This window comes from Scyliorhinus canicula, chromosome 14, assembly GCF_902713615.1.
Source record: "Scyliorhinus canicula chromosome 14, sScyCan1.1, whole genome shotgun sequence".
In the NCBI taxonomy this organism is placed as follows: Eukaryota; Metazoa; Chordata; class Chondrichthyes; order Carcharhiniformes; family Scyliorhinidae; genus Scyliorhinus; species Scyliorhinus canicula.
In genome coordinates this window covers 58,705,542-58,722,175 of record NC_052159.1, presented here as the reverse complement: position 1 = coordinate 58,722,175, position 16,634 = coordinate 58,705,542, and the positions used below count along the sequence as shown (strand labels likewise).

Below are 16,634 nucleotides of genomic sequence, written 5' to 3'. Positions count from 1 at the left end.
CAGCCATGCGCTGCTCCCAGCCCCCACCCTTGCAGATTCTTTTCCTATTTCACACCTTGTCTCTTAAGATAGTGATGCTGAATGTTTGAGACCAGCTTCGACCCTCTCCTCTCAGAGATTGGGTACCATGATCTTCCTGGACCCTCAAGATATGCAGGTAGAGCTCCCTCCGGTTATTCTCCAGCCTCTCTCAGTAACCCTGGATATCATTGTTATTGTGGTAGACATTCCAGCCCTCCCCCTCCAAACCATCACTGTTAATGTTTCCATGCCCCATATGGACTTCACCCCTCCCCACCTCAAAGCTGTGTGCATGGTCACATACAGAGGCTATACCCTCAGGAGAACATTTTCCCCATTTTCAGGCTGCAGATGCCTCCCCTGACCATGACCAACCCATCTGCAGCCCAATACTGAACCAGACACCGCCATTACCACCAACTGTGAGATTATGATGATGCCCTGCACATGAAGCAGTGCCTCACCCCTATTGAACATACAGGTCTTGCCCCTTCCTGGAGTGGAAACACAGTGTACCCATCATGCATAGCCCTGCAGTATGACCCTCGAAGCCCAGGGACTGCCTTAATCTCTCAACCAGACCTCTTTGCTGCAGTGCAGGCACTATGATTGCCTTTCATTCAGCTCTCTGCTTCTTTCAGGGCTGGCCACAAGACCATTTCCCCTCAATGAGTCCTTCTCGTGTAAGCCTTTCCCCTGACATCAGTCATGATTCTGTGTATAACCCTTCACTAGCGTGCCACACAAACCTCCCCTTTCATACTGTACAATCTGTGTGCATCTCTGCACATTCATGCAATCCGAATCCCATCCACCCCCTTCCATTTCAGCATTCCAGTGTTCCATATCAGGCTCCAGCTCCTCCTACTCCCATCTTACTCTGCCTTCTAACGTGTTCCCCACGCCTTTTATGCTGGTGAAAAATTTGTTCCACCTCCAGACTACACCCCACAATAATTACAGCAATATAGTGTCAAATATGGATGCTGCCTTTTCTCTATGTCCATATTCCATCCTTCAGCTTCCGTGCATGGATAGTCCCTTTAAATACAACTGAGATTAGATCATGTCAGCGTGCATCGCATCTACTGCACAGCTGGGAAACTCAAAACCTCAATGTCAAAATTAATTGACACAATTGGCTTGACACTGTAGATTCTAACCCACTCCTTTGACTGTCAGGCTTCATCTATACAGCGTAAATGACACCAACCCCACCCACTCATTCACCAGCTCAAAAGGCACCTTCAGTTAATAACTGGACCCTAGTTTGTGCTAAAGATATTGAAGTTCCATGAGATTCAATCACTCAATTAAATTTAACAGCCCCAGACTTGGAGGGCTGGATTTTTCTGTTTTTGTTCCTGGAGGGTCAGGGCAGCCTTCCATTCATCAGCCTGAGATTATTAGGTATTGATGGTAGTCCTACCTCATGAGAAGTGAGGAGTGGGGGAGGAATAGCCAATATTACTGTCGGAGCTGAAGGAGTTAAAGCAGCCTGTTTTGTATTGTGGCTTAATGCAATGTTTGAGACTAGTTCAGAAGATTGTTCAGTTATCATGTTTATAATCCAGCATTGGATGACCCGGAGTTTAGCTCCAGGGAAAAATGCCCACAAAGAATCTGTGGATGAAGATGATCTTGACAATGAGTGACATCTCACAGCCATTAAGGGAATCCCTTCAGAAGCCCTCATCGTATTCCATATGACAGCATGGAAAGGGTCTTCACACTCTTTACTTCTTTCTCAAAGTAGAAATGGCCCTCAACTGAAAGCAAGCAGATATCAACTCAATCTCACATGTTTTCTATTGCTTATCATCAGTCAGTCAGCTCAGAGGTTCATTTCTGGAGCAGCAGAAGGGCAGGTTTGAAAGACCATGTAAGACTATGCACTGGAGGGATCCTTGGTGGCCGTAAACAGTTAGAAACTGTCAGATTTGCTGTCAGTGAGATGTTTTTCATTGCTGATGGGATTATTTACAGAATGATATGAAGTAAGCTTAGGCAATATCTGAGGAGCTGCAGAATGATCCCCAGTGGTGACCTTGGAAGTTGTGGAGGAGAGTTATATGTCATTTAACAACTGATTGATAATGCTGCCTCATGAGACAGCACTCAACTGACATTGTGCACAGACCTTAATCAGCTGAAAGTCTCCTGGATGCGATGTTATGCTTTTGTAAGAGGATTTATAAGCATTGCCTAACTGGATCTGTAGACAGTAAAGTATGTATTACCAGTGGATAGGGCCTAGAAGCTGCTTACAGTCTCTGCTCATCCTGTCATCTATGCAACTGTCTTCGTGATGCTTTTTCTCTTCCTTCTCAAGCCAAAAGAACCTCACACCTGACTGTTCTTCCTCCACATCATCACAAAGTCCCTCAAGCTCCCAAAGACTTTCATCAATTTGCTTCTTGACACATCTCTATTACCTTAGGATGACTGGTATCTCAGGGTAGCTGCTGTCTTGGAGAGACCAGTTTCTTGCAGCCTTTCTTTTGCAATTGGAAACTGTGCTACACCCATGGCTGAAGGTCCCTCATGAAGGTACTGGAGAAGACCTTAAAGTAGCAGGGCTGCTGCTACTCTCCAGAGAAACAGCAACATCTGCGCACACTTCTTGCAGCAATCTATTACAGGGCAGATGCTCAGAGTTCCCATTAGTTACCTTCATCACAGAGCGATTAATCCCAGTGACACTTTCCTGTTGAAGGAATTCATGACATAGTGGAGGCTGTAACTGCAGAAGCCATCAATGTTCTTAAAAGCTTTCCCTGACTGCTTGACGTTGCAGAAATCATCCAGGCTATCACAGTCTCTGGATTATTCTGTTCTCCCTGCAATATTTCTGTATGTGCTACAGATGTGGGTTTTCATATATGTAATGCAGTAAATAATTAATCCCATAATTACCACCAAATTCTTATAGTGCTGTGAGGGAGGGAGTTCCAGGATTTTGATCTAGCAACAGTGAAGGAAGAGTAATATAGTTTGTCGTCAGGATGGTGTGTGGCGTTGGGGGGGGGGGGGGGGGGGGTGCTTGCAAGATGTGAGGTTCCCATACGCCTGCTCCCCTGTCCTTCTCACTGGTACCGATTGCAGGTTTGGAAGATGCTGTCAAAGGAGGTTTGGTGAGTTGCTGCAGTGCATCTTATAGCTGGTACATACTGCTGCCACTCACTGGTGATGGAGGGAAAGAATGTTTAAGATGGTGGGTGAGGTGTTGATCGAACTTCTTTCTTTGACCTGGATGGTGTTGAGCTTCTTGAGTGTTACTGGAGCTGTACTTATTTTTTAAAATGTATTTTTATCGGTTTTTCCATTTGATTGTGGCAACATTGTAAAAAAAAAGCAAAGTAATAAAAAATACAAACAGGAAAATGAAACGACGAGAGGGAAAACAAAGTATCAGGTGAGAATACGTAGGAAACATATATACAGCTGCGAGGCACGTTAACATTGGGCCCCAGTAATCAGTTGCCACAACCATACTGTTTAACTATTTACATGTGGCACCATGGTATTAAAACATACCAGGGGCATGTTTATGGCCACCAAGGCACACCCCATTGTTGTTGCCATGGCCACACCCATGAGCTCTATTTCCTTCGATGCCCTTTGGTTCCTCTGCCCTGCTTCCCTATACTCTGGGTGTTTTTTTTCCCTCCTCCCTTCTCATATATCCCCTCCCCCACCCCTCCCTTCTCTTTTCCCTTTGTTTGATTTGGTCCCCCCCCCCCCCCCCCCCCCCCTCCCTGCTCTACTGTTCACCCCACCTTCCTTATTGGTTGCTGGTCATGAACAGGGTCCTCAAACAGGTTGGTAAAATGCTTCCGTGGCGTGTGGCGGATGTACTGCGAATGCCTTCCTCCAATCCTCTGATGGTGAATTTTATCTTTTCTAATTTGAGAAATTTTGTTAAGTTGGGCAGCGAGTCTACGGCCTTGAGTGGGGTTGCTGATCTCCAGCCGAGCAGGGGTCTCCGCTGGGCAATTAGGGAGCCAAAGACTGCCCCTCTCCCCACAGAGAGTTCTGGCTGTTCTGATACCCTGAAGACCGCCACTAGTGGGCATAGCTCCACCCCCCCACAAACTTGGACATGGCTTCGAAAAAGACGGTCCAGTACCCTACAAGTCTAGGACAGGACCATAACATGTGGATGTGGTTGGCCAGGCCTCCCTGGCACTGTTCAGATTTGTACTCCATCTCCGGGAAGAACCTGCTCATGCGTGTTCTAGTCAAGTGCACCCTGTATACTACCTTTAGCTGCGTTAGGCTCAGCCTGCGCATGAGGAGTTGGAGTTCACTCTATACAATGCTTTAATCTTGAATCCTTCTTCAAATCCCCGTGGATAGGTTTTCCTCCCACTTTCCCAGTGTCTCGTCCAGTGGTGCCCTTACTCTCTCCAACAGTCGTCCATACATGTCAGTGCAGCTATGGTCCCCCTCGGCCGGGATTCTCCCTTCTGGCGACTAAGTCCCCACGCCGGTGGGAAAACCGGCGCCAACGACTCCGGCGTCAATGCCCCCCCCCCCCCCCCAAGGTGAGGAATTCTCACCTTTCTAGGGGGCTAGGTGGACGGCGGAGGGATTGGCGCAGCTCCAGCCGGTGCCGAAGGGCCTGCGCGAGTTCGCCCATGCACGAGACAGCTGGCGTGATTCCGCGCATGCGCAGACAGACAGCGTATTTTCACGCATGCAGAGGGCGTTCTCTGCTCCGCGGCGGCCCCCAGGCAGTATGGCGGAACCCTACAGCTTCCCGGAATGGAAGAAAAAAGTGCCCCCACGGAACAAGCCCGCCCGCAGATCGGCGGGCCCCAATCGCGGGCCAGGCCAGCGTGGGGGCCCACCCTGGGGTCGGATCCTCCCACGCCCTCCTGAGGACCACCACCGCATACTCACTTGCCAGATCCCACCGTGCGTGAGGTGAGTAATTCATGCCGGCAGGACTGGCCAAAAATGGATGGCTGCTCGGCCCATTGGGGCCCGGAGAATTGCCCGGGGGGGGGGGGGCGGGGCTGTCAACAGCATGCCGGTCATCCCACCGCCCCCCGAAAAACGGCGCCGGAGAATACTGCAGCCGGCGTCGGGGCGAGATTTAAACCCCCCCCCCCCCGGCAGGGCGTTGGAGAATCCCAGCCCTAGTTTCCGATGTCATATGCTTGTCCAGTAGGGTGTGCCCGGGTCTCTGGGGGTACATTGCGGACTCCTTGCCGAGGAAGTTGCTTAGTCGCATGTACCAGAGCTTGTTCCCTTTCGGGAGCTGGAACTTGTTCATTAGTTCCCAAAGGGCCATCTACCTATAGGTCCCCTATAGTCAGTACACCTTTGCTTGTCTCCACCTTTTAAAGGAGGCACTTACTGTTGCAGGGGTGAATTTATGGATTCTGCGGCTGGAGCTATAATGGACATTGCACCAGATGGAAATGGTGCCTGAGTTGATTCCACGTCCTCAGAGTGGCACCGGGTTCCTTGAGTACTTGGCAGGGGGGAAATGGGAGTGAGGTCATGGCCAATGCTCAGAGGGACGTCCCTGTGCAGAAGATCTCCTCCATTCTCACCCATTCCGCTTCCCGCTTCTTGGTCCACTCCCGTACCCTTTCTGCATTGGCCGTCAATGTCATTGCAGGACACTTTTACATATCCTAGCTTGAACGGTAGCTTTCCCAGCTCTGATGCCCCACACCCCGTTACTGGTTCACAGGGAAGATTTCCCTCTTGCTCTAGTTGAGTTTGCAATCTGAGAAGGCTCTGAACTCCCTAAGACCTTCAGAGATCCATTATTCTTCCCATGCTGGTTAAGGGGTTTGAGACATTTTAGAGCAGGTCATTCTCGTAGAGTGAGACTCTACTCTCCCTGTCTCCCTTCTGGATGCCTCTTCATCATTTCGCCAATGGCTCAATTACCAGGGCAAATAGCTGCGGGGACAATGGGATTCCCTGCCTCATGCATCTGTGCAGCCAGAAGTATTCAGAGCTGGTGATGCTTGCCTGTATGCTCGCCATGGGAGCGCTGTACAGTAATTTCAACCGCAAGGTGAACTCTGGCCCAAACCCAAACTGTTCCAGTACCTCAATGATGCCATCCCCTTCATCCTTATACCGAATAACATTTGTACAACTGCCCTATCTAATTCTTTCTTACCCTCAGTCGGTCCTTCTCCCTCAGGTGTGTCTTTTGAAGGAAAGATTTTGGTCTCCCTCAGGCTTTTTAGATGGGCAAAGACTCTGGATCTTTTCACCGGGCCCTTGAGTCCCCTGATGTTCCAGGTGACTATTCTGATGGGGGATTTCTGTCCCCTCACTCCTAAGTGGTCAGCTGTAACCATGTAGATGTGCCTCTGCATGCTGCCGTTACTTTCTTTGAGGGGCATCCAAAATGCCTGCCATTTTCTTCTTGTTCCAGCCGTTCCCATGTGCGACTTGTTGTGACCAGCATTCTGCCCCCCCCCCCCCCCCCCCCCCCCCCCGACCATGTCTCTGTGCTTTTGGAGTTCTATTGAAAGATGCTCCATCCACTGCTCCATCGGTGAGTGCACCGGCATTGGCACTGGCGATCCTGCTTGGCCCGCCAAGCTCTGCTCCACTCCATGTGTCTCCTCGCTCTGAGATTTGAACCTTCCTCTCCTGACTTTTACTTAGTTTCCACTTTGTGGGGCTGGTTTGAAGGCATTTCCTTGGATGGTTGTTAGTTTGGGGTGAAGATGGTGGTGGGGAGGGGTCGGGGGGGGGGGGGTATGGTCGTTATTTTTGGTATCCAATTTATGGAATAAAAGGGCCTAAATTGAAGTTCCCGAGGGAAAGCCACCTTTTGTGCGACCACTTAGCACATCAACATCGCTGGAGGTCCAACACTGAATCAACAGTTACACTAACACACCTGGAGCTGCATTCATTCAGGAAAGCAGAGAGTATTCCATCATACCTGACATGCCTTGTAGATGGTGGGCAGGTTTTGGGGAATCAGGTGGTGAGTTGCTCGGCGCAAGATTCCGAGCCTCTGACCTGCTCGTGTAGCGACAGTTTTGATATGGCTAGTCCAGTTCAGTTTAAGGTCAACAGTGTTAATTTCAATGGTGGTATATGATGGAGGAATATTATAGCAGCTTGCTTTTTACCTTCAGCAAGTTTATACAACATGCAGCTCAGTAAAGATACACACTCCTTATGGTTCCCCCACACCAACTGTTCCAGCTGTGCCCATTTATACTCTTTTGGAGGTTGGGCTAATAATCGTCATCTGTCTTTAATAAGACAATGAACCTAATAATGTAATTGCCAAAACAGACACTTGTTGATACGTTGACAAATGGTAAACCCCAGGATGTTGATTATGAGGGATTCAGCGATGGTAGCGCTATTGAATGTTATGAAATATTCCTTCACCATCGCTGTATCATATTCCTAGAACTTCCTTCCTAACAGCACTGTGGGTGTATCGACACCACATACACTGTGGTGGTTCAAAAAGGCAGCTCACAGCACCTTTTCTAGTGTAATTAGGGATGGGCAATAAATGCTGGCCTAGCCAGTGATGGTTGCATCCCAAGAATGAATAACAAAAAAAAATATTTTGGGCAGTAACCCACGGAAAAAAATATTTTGGCAGTATCCCACGACCAAATTGAAGTGCCCGGGCACTCCACAACCTTCCAGAGAGCAAATGACAGCAGAAAGTACACCAAAACTAAGTTTGAATGTTACAATACAAATGGTATTTCTATATTGCTTCATCATAAGAAGCCAGGTAAGAATGCTAATGCAGCGACATGCCATTCAAGTAATAATCTAATAATATATTAGTGATTTGTAATCTTTTCCAGTGATCTATTATTCAGGATATATTATTAAACTTTTAGTTGTTCAGCATTATTATATTGTTCTTTGATGCCGCTATTAAATTCTTACATCATTTTTAATCAAGGGGCAATAGACTATAACTGACAAAACATTGAACAAAATGTGGGAATTGCTTTAGTTCTTATCAGGAATGAAAAAGACATTTGGAAATCTTAATTTGTTTGATACATTCATGAGTTCAGGCAAGAAAATAAATTAATTTGATTTGAGAGACCGCTGAAAGCTGACTGACAGCCTTCCCCTCCCTGTTCCAACAAGAAAAATGAATCTTTTCAACTAAAGACTAAATCTCAATCATTATTGCCCTGGAGGCTATCGATACTGCCTATTAATATTAACTCTAGGAAGTCACTGTACTCAGCAAAAAAAATCTATTAATATTATCTACACAAAGTTACTGCAGCCAGCAAAATAATTCCATATCTCAGTTAAGTGAGAGTCTCATTTATAATGTCATACATTTTATATTCAGAATAAAACGTCTCGGCTGAGTATCACAATGAGTATCCAAACGGGAACAAATTATTGTTATTTAGTAATGTGGCATGGTTCAGTTGGCAGCACTCTCAAATCTCAGGCATAACTTGAGCACAAAATGTTTGTTCTACTGAGGGATTGCTGCATTGTCAGAGGTGCTGTCTTTCAGATGAGATGTTAAACTGAGGCCCTATCTGTCCATTCAGGTGGGCATACGTGATTCCATGGCACTACTTCGAAGCAGTTTATCTCTGGCCAATATTTATCCCTCAATCAACATGACTATCAGCCCACTGCTGTTCTTGGGAACTTGCTCTGTGCAAATTGGCTGCAATGTTTCCTACATTACAACACTGACTACATTTCAAAAATGCGTCATTGGCTGTAAAGTGCTTTCTGACACCCTGTGGTCATGAAAGGTAATATATATGTAAATCTTAGTTTTTAATTAGAATAACAATGAAGAAGATATGTTATTCAGTAGCGTTACTACTTCAAAGTTTTATACTCAGTGGTCTAAAAACAAGTCCCCAAAATAGCTGTTGTCCTTTAGGGTCTGGAAGCTTTTATCTGTTCTATAATTTATTAACATAGGAATGAGTACCTGAAAAGCTAACAATTATCTGGCACGCAGTAATCTTACTCGACTGCTTGTAATCTCTTCAAAATGGTGAATATTGCCAAGAATCCAAACGTTCCTCACTCAACCAACTAATATATTTACAATTAAGCATGAAAATGAACCTAAAAAAATCAGACTAAAGATGTAAGGTATACTCTGATGTTAATATTATTAGACAATCTGTAATGGGTCAATTAATCTTCTTAGAAATATATCTGGATTGCATTGAACAGACTTTGAGGTTTCTCGCCACACAGATTTCCCATGGCATCACTCCAGTCTGGTATATTAAATATAGCTGTAACATTTAGCCTGTAATGTGAAATTTTGTAGCAGATTCTCTGCAAAGCAGAGAAGCTGGCAAAGCATTCATTATTGAGCACAACATTCATCAGTTTCTGGGAGAAGTGATTTTCTAGGATTGGCTCTAGTTGGATTGCCAGGACCCAAATCAAGCCTGATGCTGTGAGCTCAGAAGCAGTTTGGGATGAAGAATTACATGCATCAGAAGTCTTCATAAAGCTGCATAGCAAATTGAAAAGATTATGATCATCCAAAATTAAATTGCCGACATGGAGACAACAAAATGCTTTTAAAATTGTATAAATTATTTCACTATATGCGTCAACCTATCCAAAAACTCCTCAGAGAACAAGTGTGCTTGAAAAACACAGGGACTGGCAAATTAATTGAATAAGCAACATTTGGGTGTGCCCCTTCCACAGAATGCTGAGGGAGGAGGGGATGTTGAGCAATTGACAATCTTTCAGGTTGTGTGTTCCAGGTGAGTAGCCAAAACAACACCATAATGGCACTGCTGGGTTGTGCCGGTGAGATGCCTCCTGGTGGCCCTGTAAATTCCTGCAGAATCAGGGCCCAAAGTTTATCAGGGACAAAGGTTTTTCAGGGCCAACGCTTTTAACGGGGAGTTTTTTTGAAACAACTACTGCATCATTGTGTCATTCGGTGTAGAAAGGCTGCCCTCTAGCAACAGTTTGGTGTATGGTTATAATTGAACTAAAGAAGGATTGTAATTATAGGAAAATGTTATTGTTAATTAATCATACCTAATAGTGAAAAATCGATTTCAGCTCTAAGGCTTATCAGAAATTCTGGTTTAAATTACTTTAAAGACCCTTTATTAACCTGCATAAGCCTTGAAAGAAACAGTCTTATTCCAGGGAAGGCCTAGGGGTGACCTGAGAGAAGTCAGATTATGAGAGTGTTTGATACGGTAGGCGTAAATAAAATGTTTCCATTGCAGCGGAGACCAGATGCAGAAGACATAAATATAAGATAGTCATTAATAAATCCAATAGTGAATTCAGAAGAAATTTCATTACCTAGAGAGCTGTTTGAATATCAAACTATTTATTATGGAGAGTAGTTAGCCTTTAAGAGGGATTTAGATAAATAATGAGGGAGAAAAGAATATAAAGTTATCTTGATAGGGTTAAATGAAGAAGGATGCTTGTGTGGTACATGAACACGAACCTGGACCCTTTGGGCCGAATGGCCTGTTTCTGTGCTGTAAATGATATGTGATGGTATGTAAAAAGGAAAAGGTTAGTAAAAAAAAATGTGGGCCCATTACAGGCAGAGAATGGTGTTGCCGCCCCCCCCCCCCTCCACCCCCACTCCTCGAGGATTCACAACTGACATGTCACACAAACTACACAAGACTAATAGTATTCATTTAAAGACTCTTTTTTGTGCTAATATGTCACACTGACTTTAAACTCGATAAATGTTACACAGACTATTTTGGCACACAGATTCTTTAACTCAATGAATGTCACTTAACTCTTTAACTCAATGAATGTCACAGACTCTTTAACTGAATATACTAATTAATGTTACTAAAATCAGGAATCCGAACTCAAATATCACCCTAGTAGAACAACTGGTCAGGTTCTTCTCCGGGGGTGCTTCACTAGCCTCTGAATACCTGACTCAGGGGCAGAATTCTCCAACCCCCCGGGGGTCGGAGAATTGCCCGGGGCCGGCGTCAATCCCGCCCCCACCGTGTCCCGAATTCTCCGTGTCCCGAGATTCGGCGGGGGCGGGAATCATGCCGCGCCGGTCGACGGGCCCCCCGTGGTGATTCTCCGGCCCGCGATGGGCTGAAGTCCCGCTGCTGACAGGCCTCTCCCGCCGTCGTGGTTTAAACTACCTACCTGACCGGCGGGATTGGCGGCACGGGTGGGCTCCGGGGTCCTGGGGGGGGGGGGGGGGGCGCGTGGCAATCTGACCCCAGGGGGTGCTCCCACGGTGACCTGGCCTGCGATCGGGACCCACCGATCGGCAGGCGGACCTGTGCCGTGGGGGCACTCTTTTTCTTCCTCCCCCGCCATGGCCTTCACCATGGCGGAGACGGAAGAGACCCCCTCCCCTGCACATGGGCCAGTATGACGTTGACCCTCCGGCGCATATGCGGACTTACGCCAGCCCGTGAAGTCCTTTCGGCCCTGGCTGGCGTGGCGCCAAAAGACGTTCACGCCAGCCGGCGGAGTGGGAACCACTCCGGCGCGGGCCTAGCTCCTCAATGTGAGGGCTTGGCCCCTAAAGGTGCGGAGAATTATGCACCTTTGGGGCGGCCCGATGCCGGAGTGGTTCACGGCACTCTGACATGCCAGGACCCCCCGCCCCGCCGGGTAGGGGAGAATCCCGGCCAGGGTCATTTTCTATGATGGTTGTTCCCAGGGTTTTTGCTCCCGGATTGTCTCTCCCGAGGCTTCAACATTCTGTACCTTTATATGATTTCTTTAGTCTTCGGGAATGTTCAGTGGCGTATATGTAAGACCATCATGTGGCTGTGGTCATTCTTACAAAAGATCTGGGAAACGGGATACATTTGTGTCATGTTCCCTAAGCAGTTTCCCACCTTAATAGCCATTTTCAACCACAAAGGTCAGATGACCCTCTTGCTCAGTATCTGCAAATGTCAGTGGTTGTCAGACTTTAACATCCCTTCCTCCTTGTCGCTATGAAGTTGCTATCTTTTGCTTATGACGTTCATTGTGGTTCACCACGGTAGGTCTTGGTCTGAGCATTGTGCACTTTTTAATGTAGCACAATGTTTCCCATCATACAATTTGGTTTGGCTATAATGGAGAATTAACAAGTAAGCGGCAGAGAAATAAAAGAAATATGTTGTGTCTGTCTTCATGGAGAAAGATACAAGAAATATTGAGGAGCCAAGGGACTAGTGAAACTAGTACTCGCAAAAAAGTAGGCTGGAAAAATTAATGAGGCTGAAAATTGATAAATCCCCTGGACCTGATGCTCTATATCTCAGATTATTGAAAGAGATGACTGTAAAGATAGAATATGCATTGGTTTCATCTTTCTAAATTGTCTAGCATTGAATTATATGAGGTGGATGGATTACCCACCACCCCTGACCAAAAAAGTCTTTGGCACTATGCCTACCAGTAACACGGCTGCCCTGCAGCGATAATATGCTGGGGGTAGCCTTAATTGGATCAGAGTGCCCCATCTCGGAGGAGGTCCCGCCCAAAAGAGCTGCCAACCAATCAGATTCGCTGGCAGCTCTGTAGTCCAGCAGTGTCAGAATCTAAAAGTGGTCCCTGATGGGACTACACGCAGTCAACATATATGAAGAAACGATGGATCCAGGAAAGTTAGGGGTTTTAGTTGGGTCTGCCAGCAAGGTGGGAAACAGAGATGGTGGGATTAGCTTTTAGAGGCATAGGATGAGGGATAAAGGGGGTGAGGATGTTTGATCTTGGGGAGGGAGTGACCCTACAGGCAAAGGGGTCCCCAACCCATCCTAAAGGGTAAACCTTCTCTTTCACCCAACAACAGCTTGCACTGTGAAAGCTGCCAAGCTGCTCGCTTAGCCTCTGCCTTCCCCAGCCACATGTAAAAATACAGCGGAGTTGGTACACAGTCCTGAAGAGGCCATCAATTGGCTGAAAGGCCAGCAGGCTGCCTGCCATTTTAGTTGACACTACAATATTGGAGTCAGGACTGTGGTGGGCAGGAAAGTAGCAGGCAAGACATCCATTTTGATTTACGAGCTACCTCACCTACAAATAAGCCAGCCGGGGAACCATAAAATTCACCCCTTAGTTACAGTTTGCTAATAATTATGTTTTTTGAAAACCGTGATCATTAGGCATTGTTCACCTATTGATGGGTATGAGGTAACCACACAAATCTAGAGGTCCTTCACTAACCAGGGAAGATAGTGGCATAGTGGTAATGTCACTGGCCTAGTAATCCCAGGTTGATGCTGTGAGGGCATGGGTTCAAATCCCACCATACTAGCCAGTGGAATCTGAATTCAATTAATAAACAGAGTAATGGTGACCGTGACTGTCATCACTTGCATCCATCTGGTTCTTCATTTTCTTTAGGGAGTTAAATCTGCCATCATTACTTGGTCTGGCCTCTGTGTGATTCCAACAATGTGGTTGACTTTTAATTGCCCTCTAAAATGGCCTAGCAAGGGCAATGAAGGATGAGCAACAAACGCTGGTCTTGTCAGTGACACCCGTAGCCCATGAAAGAATTTTTTAAAAACACACTGCAAAATTTGTTAATAGTATAGGCCTTAAGGAAAATCTATACTGGATATTTGATTATAGATTCATCAGCATAGTGAAAACAATGTTTAATTGTTATATAACTTTTAAATAGCATTTCAGAAGAGGCAATCAAATTGCTGATGATAGCAGTCATGTGAATGCGGGGTTTGACAATATGGTTTGTGTAGTGGTGCCAGAATGGCTGCGTACATCTGCACTGTCATAAGCTGACCTTATGCCATGTGAAGACATTTACAAAATGTCTCATCAGGTCTGGCGTAACACATGATCGACTGTGTCATAAGAGTGGAAGAGTGGGAAAATGTTGTAGTTTATAGAGTCATAGAGTCAAAGATGTTAACAGTATGGAACAAAGCCCTTTGGCCCAGCTTGTCCATGCCGCCCAGTTTCTATCACTAAGCTAGTCCCACTTGCCCGCATTTGCCCATATCCCTCTATACCCACCCTGACCATGTAACTGTCGAACTGCTTTTTAAAGGAACAAAATCGTACCTGCCTCTACCACTGCCTCTGGCAGCCCATTCCAGATGCTCACCTCATTCTGTGTGAAAAGGTCTCTTTTGAATCTCTCCCCTCTCACCTTAAACCTATGCTCTCTAGTTCTAGACTCCTCTACCTTTGGGAAAAGATGTTGACCATCCACCTTATCGATGCTCCTCATTATTTCACAGACCTCTATAAGATCACCGCTAAGCCTCTTACGCTACAGGGAAAAAAGTCTCAGCCTATCCAGCCTCTCCTTATAACTAAGACCATCAAGTTCTGGAGCATCCTTGTAAATCGCTTCTGCACTCTTTCCAGTTTAACAATTTCCTTCCTATAATAGGGTGACCAGAACTGCACAAAATATTCCATGTGTGGTCTTAACAATGTCTTGTACAACTTCAATAAGACATCCCAACTCCTGTATTCAATATTCTGACCAATAAAACCAAGCATGCTGAATGCCTTCTTCACTATCCTGTCCACCTGCGACTTCACCTTCAAGGAGCTGTGAACCTGTAGATCTCTTTGTTCTGTAACTCTCCCCAACTCCCTACCATTAACTGAGTAGGTCGTGCCCTGATTTGATCTACCAAAATGCATCACCTCACATTTATCCAAATTATACTCCATCTGCCATTCATCGGCCCACTGGCCCAATTGGTCAAGATCCTGCTACAATCTTATGTAACCTTCTTCACTATCCACTATGCCACCAATCTTGGTGTCATCTACAAACTTGCTAACCATGCCTCTTACATTCTCATCCAAATCATTTATATATATAAGAAATAACAGTGGACCCAGCACTGATGCCTACGGGCACGCTTTACAGGCCAGATCCATTGGAATTAGGACGGGGTGCAGCTGGTAGATCCCGGAGAGGCCACCCCCGGGATTCCCGACGGTCCATACACCTTGCAAGACGTAACCAGACCTCACGAGATGTTGTAATCTGGGTCTCACACAACTAACTGAGTTTAAGAACCCACATAGTCATGCTGATGCCGGATTGAACGGCCATCCGGCATCTATCGGCCTCGCTAAGGAGACCCCAGCGGGCACTGGTCAGCACTGATTCCCACAAACGGGAACCAGGGGGAACGGCACTTTGGGAGCGTGGTATCTCCCAGGTGATCAGAGGCCTCCAGGTGGTCGGCCTCCGGGCAGGGTGGCACCTTGGCACTGCCAGGTTGTCCATGTGGCACTGCCAAGCTGGCAAGGGCACTGGCAGCGTACGAGGCTATAGCAACAGAGTGCCGTTAGATAGCAGGGTTGCTCCTGGCACTTCTAGCACTGGGAATGACCCCGCTAATCCCGCCCAGAACAAACTCTGATTTTTTCTTTTGGTTAGATCGCGCCCTACATCTGGGAACTGAGGATCAGAGCATTGTGTTGAAGAACGAATGGAATCCCAGGAAGGAGAATGGAGAATGTTGTTGAAGTAGATCTTGGGGATGTAGTGGCATTTATTCCATCTGTTTTTTCTTTCAGGTTAAAATATATGGATTGTGAAATAAAAAAACAGTTCTCAGTTTTTACAGTAAATCATCCAGCAGAGGGCAGCAGAGCAGAGCTTCTGATTGGCTGTTCCGGGGAGATTTGCATGCGTGCAGTGCGGTCAGCGTAAGTTGAAGGTGCACCTGCACAAGTGACCCGCGGGGTTCGACGGAAGGAAAGCATCCAGCAGAGGGCAGCAGAGCAGAGCTTCTGATTGGCTGTTCTGGGGAGATTTGCATGCGTGCAGTGCGGTCAGCGCAAGTTGAAGGTGCACCTGCATAAGTGACCCGAGGAGTTCGACGGAAGGCAAGCATCCAGCAGAGGGCAGCAGAGCAGAGCTTCTGATTGGCTGTTCTGGGGAGATTTGCATGCGTGCAGTGCGGTCAGTGTAAGTTGAAGGTGGTTTGTGAAGGGGCTGTTCTCGAGTGACAGCTTTACCCGAAACACTACTTACATAGTGTCTCCCACCCATCCTCCTCCTCTAACCAAAAAAAAAGTTCTGTCCGTTGGATTGCTAAACTAACAAGTTTTTTATTTTTCAGTAGTTGGGAAGTTAGTTCAGTGGGAATGGAGGCTAGGGCAGTTGAATGTTCCTCCTGCAGAATGTGGGAGGAAAGGGTCACCTCTAGTGTCCCTGCTGACTACATCTGCGGGAAGTGCACCCAACTCCAGCTCCTCGAGAGCCGCGTTAGGGACCTGGAGCTGGAGCTGGATGAACTTCGGATCATTCGGGAGGCGGAGGAGGTTATTGAGAGGAGTTATAGGGAGGTAGTCACACCTCAGGTAAAAGAAGAAGGTAGATGGGTTACCGTCAGGGGAGGGAGAGGGAACCGGCAGGCAGTGCAGGGATCCCTGTGGTCGTTCCCCTCTATAACAAGTATACCGTTTTGGATACTGTTGCGGGGGATGACTTACCAGGGGTAAGCAATAGGGCACAGGTCTCTGGCACAGAGTCTGTCCCTGTTGCTCAGAAGGGAATGGAGAAGAGGAACAGAGCACTTGTCATTGGGGACTCCATAGTTAGAGGAACAGACAGGAGGTTCTGTGGGTACGAAGAGACTCACGGTTGGTGTGTTGCCTCCCAGGTGCCAGGG

At 46.8% G+C, this 16,634-nt stretch overlaps 1 protein-coding gene across 3 annotated transcripts in view; it reads left to right on the top strand.

The window, feature by feature from the left end:
• The first annotated feature begins 3,769 nt into the window (after nucleotides 1-3,769).
• LOC119977091 (probable ribonuclease ZC3H12C) overlaps nucleotides 3,770-16,634 on the top strand; it is a 160,196-nt gene continuing 147,331 nt past the window's right edge. The window contains exon 1 of one of the 3 annotated variants that reach the window (XM_038817685.1): nucleotides 3,770-3,842. The gene's annotated coding sequence lies outside the window, so the exon portion shown is untranslated. Of the gene's footprint in view, nucleotides 3,843-6,536; nucleotides 6,554-16,634 lie in introns of those variants that run through there. The other 2 variants (XM_038817681.1, XM_038817684.1) reach the window with 2 other exon arrangements.